Genomic DNA, 6,571 nt, shown 5'->3' with positions numbered 1-6,571 from the left:
GTTGGAAGGAAAAAATTGTATATTTATGTAAATACATGTTTTCTCACAGTGTGATTATTGTATCTTCACAGTGTAGGCTGTTGTGTATTAATAGAGGTTAGTCTTTTTTTCGTAAGGTTTTGTCCATGCCTCGTGGCGAGGATGGCGCCGCCTGAGACCCCACCGTCTCTGAGGCACGGCGTCCGGATTGTGCCATAGCCTAGCTTCACGGTGGAGCAAGTGCTGCTGGCTGTTGGTGAACAGGTGGGATATATGCATATCTCACATGCATCCCGCATGAATAAAGCGGTGGTCGTGTTTTTTAAGCAACAAAAATATGTAACGGAACTTATAGAGAATGGATTAATTCTAAATGACGAGTTTATCCCAGTTTCCCCGCTGGCCGTACCATCAACACGGATCACTGTTTCGGGCGTCCCTCCGTTTACTTCGAACGAGGGAGCTGAAGCGTTTTGGTAAGTTTTGCTAGCAGATTTCATAATGTTGGGTTAGGATGCAAGAATGAAAAACTGAAGCATGTTCAGTCTTTTAGACGACAGGTTTTCCTGTTTTTAGACTCTCAGACGCAGACGTTGGATGTTTCTTTCCGTGTTCGTCATGAGGAAGGAATGTATATGGTGTATGCAAGCTCGGGAAGCATCAAATGTTTTGAGTGTGGAGATGTTGGTCATAAACGGGTGGCGTGTCCACATAACAATGCTACAGTGAGACCTGCTGCTGTTGATAGCCCCGAGGATCACGCCCAGGCCGGTCCGGTTGTGGACGGGGTCGTTGACGTTGAGGAGCGGACGGCTGAGCCTGACTCCGTTGGAGTGGGCCCTATCAGTGTGAATGCCGTCTCGACGGCGGAGGTACCCCTTGCTGAAAGCCGTGGATCGGTGGCGGCGAAGGCAGAGGGACAACGTGCTATTATGGAGAATGATGAAAGTAAGAATGACATGCAAATTATAGAACAGAATAGTATTGTTGCTCAGATGAAAATGGCACAGGCTAGTGATGTGAGACAGCAGCTGAAGGCTGCTGACAGGGTAAACACTGATGATGATATAGTAGACCAGGTTCAGCATGGTGATGGTAGCCAGGCTATGGGGCTGGAGACTGATGGTGACTCTGATGGTGCTTCAATTGCTGACAGCGTTTCCCAGAGTAAGGATTTATACCCTTTGAAAGAATTCGATGAGTTTTTGGAGGATACATTCGGTAAATTCGGTTGATGTACAAGAATATTTTCCAGATGTTAGAAAGTTTATGAAAAGACTGTGAGTACCCTACAAAAGGTGGTAGGAACAGACTTGCTTGATGACAAGAAGAGATATCGCCTGAGGAAGCATGTGACTGCTGCTAGGAAAATTTTAAGTGGTAAGAGACAGACAAAATTGAAAGTTGATTATTAAATTAGAAATGGAACTACAACACTGGGTGTTTTCTCTGCTGTTGTCTTTTGGCTGGTTGTTTTTCTCTCTCTTTTATTAATATGAATTCTTTACGGGTTGCATCCTTAAAAATTAACGGGGGTAGAAATGCACAGAAGAGGGCGCTAGTGTTAGAAATCATAAAACAAAAAAAGAATAGATATCGCTATGTTGCAAGAAACACACAGTGATAATTTAAATGAAACGGACTGGGGGCTATGTTGGGGCGGTCAGTACGTTCTCAGTCATGGCTCTAATCTTAGTGCGGGGGTCGGTATATTATTTTGTCCCACTCTTAGTGTTCATGTTTTAGCGATCACAGAAATAGTTGCAGGGAGGATTGTAATGGTTCAAGCGGAAATCCAGAACATTATGTTTAAATTTGTGAATGTATATGCACCAAATTGCGGGCGGGACCGTTTGAGTTTATTCAAAGTACTAAAGGAAAATTTGGACAACTGTGATAAAGTAGCATGTGTTTTAGTTGGGGGGGGGGGGGGGGGGGGACTGGAACTGTTGCACCGATCCCGCTTTAGATAGATTAGGACAGGAGCTCCATACCCAGTCATCCTGTTTCTTGTCAAAGATGACTAAGGAGTTGGATTTAGATGATGTGTGGAGGACAAAGCATCCGACCGACAGACAATATACCCGAATGAAAGTTTTTGATGGCGTGGTTACTGCAGCCAGATTAGACAGATTTTATATGTCTGTGGCTTTTAACACCAGGGCAATTAATTGTCAAATTTCCCCAGTTGGGTTTACAGATCATCATTTGGTATTATTGGAACAAATTTTGTCCCACATGGACAAGCCGAAATCATTCTGGCATTTTAATGTCAAATTTTTACATGATTTTGTTTTTTGTAAAAATTTTAAAATTTTTTTGGAGTAATTGGAGAGCCAAGAAAGAGTTTTTTCCCTCCTTAATTCAGTGGCGGGAGGTAGGAAAAAGTCAAGTGAAAGTGTTTTGCCAACACTACGCATCCTTCTCTAGTATTAATACTAGGAAGGCTATAGAGAAACTAGAAGAGGACATTGAGGTTTTGGAGAGTGTGGCTGCTGAAAATACCGAGCAGTTAAATAAAAAAAGACAGCAGTTGACTTGTTTTCTTCAAGAGAAGGCTAAAGGAGTTCTGGTCCGGTCACGTTTTACCACACTGAGGGACATCGATGCACCCACCTCCTTCTTTTTTAACCTGGAGAGATCTTTTGGACAGAGGAAACAAATGGTGTGCCTACAGCGGCCTGATGGGACGCTGACTTCAGATTCTGCAGAAATGAGAAGGCTCGCGGTGTCTTTCTACTCCAACCTGTTTGAGGCAGAAAGGTGCGATGGAAAGGCTCCCGAGACACTACTTCAGGGTGTCCCTCAGCTGGGATCTGATGGAGAAGATGTCCTGGGTCCCGACATTACTCTGAAGGAATTGACGACTGTGGTGACCCAGTTGACCTCTGGTAAGGCCCCAGGTTTGGATGGAATACCAGCAGATTTCTATAAACACTTTTGGAATATAATTGGGATTGACTTGTTGGAGGTTTTCAAGGACTCCTTTGGGAGAGGGACTCTTCCAGCTTCCTGTCGGCGTGCGGTGATCTCTCTTCTGCCAAAAAAGGGGGATTTAACTTTGCTCAAGAATTGGAGACCTGTTGCCTTACTATGTACAGACTATAAAATTTTATCCAAAGTTTTGGCAAATAGACTAAAAGTTTATATGGACATTGTAATTGGTGAAGACCAGTCGTACTGCATCCCTGGCAGATCTTTGTTGGACAATTTATTTTTAATGAGAGATATTTTTTTTGTGTGCAAGGCATACGGTGTTGATGTAGGCATTATTTCTATTGATCAGGAAAAAGCATTTGATCGGGTGGATCTTTCTTTCTTATTTTCCACATTGCACACATTTGGAGTTGGGGAGCATTTTGTATCATGGGTGAGACTCCTGTATGAGAGTGCATGTTGTGTAGTTAAGGTTGGGGGAGGACTGAGCAGACCAGTCGTGGTCGGGAGAAAGATTAGACAAGGCTGTCCTATTTCGGGACTATTGTATAGTTTTGCTATCGAGCCTCTCCTATTGAGACTGAGGAAAACCTTGAGAGGTCTATGTCTGCCAGAGATGACATATAGCCTTCCCATAGTCGTGTCAGCCTATGCTGATGACATTACTGTAATGGTCCAGGGACATGGGGACATAGAGGCACTGAGAGAAAGTCTAACGCTGTATGAAAAGGCTTCCTCAGCTAAGGTAAATTGGGAAAAGAGTGAGGCATGCTGGGTTGGTAATCCAACACAGGCGACTGCGTATGGTCTCCCTGGTGGCCTTACATGGGGAAATAGTGGGTTGAGAATTCTGGGGATTTATTTGGGTGACGACAAGATGGTTGCTAAAAATTGGGAGGGAGTGCTGGGAAAAGTGCAAGCTAAGTTGTCTAGATGGAAATGTTTGCTACCTCAGCTGTCCTACAGGGGAAGAACTCTTGATTGTAAACAATCTCGTCGCCTCTCTTTTGTGGCACAGACTTCAGGTGTTAGCACCCCCACCAGGACTGATTAAACAGCTACAGAAGATGCTGGTGGACTTTTTTTGGTCTGGTCATCACTGGATGAGAGCGTCAGTCCTGTATCTCCCTGTGACGGAAGGGGCGCAAGGCCTTATCGACATTGCCTCCAGGATGGCTGGTTTTCGTTTACAGACGGCACAGAGGCTGTTGTACAAAGACTCAATCTGCTGGTCAGCCGTCGCTCGTCTGTTGCTCCGGAGGGCCGGACGGCTAGGTTATGACAAACATCTGTTTCTGCTGTCCTCTAGCTCCGGTTTGGATGGACTGTCACCTTTTTACAGCTCTGTCCTTGATGCTTGGCAGACTTTGGACTTTACTCGAGCCTCTGCAGAGCCTGGATTGTGGTTGTTTGAAGAGCCACTATTCAATAACAGTTTTCTACCTTTGAGTGTCTTTTTGTCTGACACAATGAGAAGCGCTTTCAGGGAGGCAGAGATTGTGAAGATGGGACACCTAATGAGGACATCCCCAGAGACACTGGCGGAGAAGACTGGTGTCCACTCCAACCGGGTTCTACAGGGTCTGGTGAAGGAGGTGTGGCAGTCGCTGTCAGAAAAACACCAGGAACTTTATACGGAACAGTGATTTAGCTCACCAGTGGAGTGAGGGGGCTGTGTACGTTTTTCCTCCTCTTGGCGTGATTCCTGCTGGTGGGGAATGGAGGGAGCAATGTGGAATCGTACTGTCCCTAAAAACTCCAAAACTTGGGAACTTCAGCTCTTGCAGTGGAAAGCGGCTGTATGAGAGCTGTGTAAAGGTGCTGAACAATGGATCGCTCACTGGAGTCAGGGAGTCGAGGTGGACAGAGGTGTTTGGTTCGGAATTTTCCCCAAAAGGAAGCTGGTGGGTCCTGTATAAACCTCCTGTTGAAAAACTGATGGGTGACATCCAATGGAGGATTCTACATGGAATAATAGCTGCGAACAGATACAGAGCTCACTTTGACCCTAGCACTGGGGGAGGTTGTCCTTTTTGTTTACACCCAGAGACATTGGACCACTTAGTGCTTCTATGTCCCCGGTTGGCTGTTTTCTTTCAAATGTTAAAGGAGTGGGTGGAGGGGTTGGGAGAGATTTTCTCTTTCCATCTTTTTATTTTTGGACCAACTTATTCCAGAAAAAGAGAGAAAACTGTGGTGTTAATTCATTTTATGTTTGCAAGTGCTAAATTGGCTATATGGAAAAGTAGGAAAAACAAGATTGCTGGAGCTAGTTGGACTGATTCTCTTTACTGTTTGAGAGGGTTGGTGGCAGCCCGTTTAAGGGTGGAGCACACCTTTTATACGGTTACCAATAATCTGGAGGATTTTGTGGATCGGTGGGCTATTGGGAATGTTTTGTGTTCAGTGGATGAATATGGATCACTGGTGTTGAATTTTTAATTTTTCTTTTATTTATTTTGTGTAAATGTTCATTTGTTTTGTTTTAATTATGTTTCTGGTGATATCCTTTTCATGTTTTTAAAGTAAATACATATTGGGATCTTTTTTTTGTCAAAAGGTGTGCTAAATAAAGTTTCTTGAAAAAGTCAAAAAAAAAAAGTATCTTCTTCTTTGTCTCTTCTTCTTCTTCTTAACGTGTGGAAAAACTTCAATTTCATTCTTTCATGTTGTTCATTTTAGAGACAGGAACATCTCCTGTCCGAGGGTTCTGTTTAGAGTGAACCTGTTAAGTGGACTTTTCTTCTGGGGTTTGTTATCCTGCTCTTGACACGACATCTTCCTGCACTGTTAAAGGCTTAATGTCTGAAGGAGGCCCCTGGAACTTTCTCAGTCTTCTTTTCACGCCTCTAAGCGTCTTTGTCCTCATTCAGCCGCTCTTGTCTTGCTTTTTATCTCATTTATCTCATTTCGCAGTCTTCCTGCTGACCTGTAGCCAGAGCCCAATTTTCCTTGCTGTCCCAGAGTCCATCTGGGCCTCTTTCTTGCAGCTTGTCATGTTAATGTGTTTGAATTGGATTCTAATAGGTTGTTTATAACATAGCTTCAACTCTGCAACAACCCTTGGTTGCTTCTGTGTGGAGGATGTTTTTTAGACGTCAGCTTTGCGTTTACGTTTCCTGACAGTTTGTTCTCTCCAATTGTTTAAACTTCTCTGTAAAGTCCCAGTTTTTGTGTTGTGGGTTAAATATGATCATTGGCCAAACTAACGCTAGTTGGCGATGCTACCCCTTTCACCTCGTTAAAGTTATGGTCGCTACTAGGTAACTGGTACAAGTTGTGCTGTTGAATAGACAGTTGTTACTTCACAGTTAACATCTCGTACATGCACTAATATTAATATGGATAAAAGAAAAAAATTAATAAATCCATTGAAACCAAACTTTAAAATGCATATAAACACCTTAATCTGACCATGCTCAACTTTTTAAGAGTTGGATTAACACTGACAGACAATTTCATTGGAAAACAAATTCCTCTGACATGTGCACACTTCACAATGAAAAAGTGGCAAAACATCTATAAAACCTCTGTTTTAAATGGTGTCATGATGACGACACAAAACTACGTAAGTATTCAGGTATTGACACCAAATCTGCATTTTCCGTTTGCTCAATCAATGCAAAATAAGCTGTGTTGAGTTAAAAGTTGCAAA

The sequence above is a fragment of the Phycodurus eques genome, chromosome 1 (assembly GCF_024500275.1).
Source record: "Phycodurus eques isolate BA_2022a chromosome 1, UOR_Pequ_1.1, whole genome shotgun sequence".
In the NCBI taxonomy this organism is placed as follows: domain Eukaryota; kingdom Metazoa; phylum Chordata; class Actinopteri; order Syngnathiformes; family Syngnathidae; genus Phycodurus; species Phycodurus eques.
Note: the sequence above shows the minus strand (reverse complement) of the source record.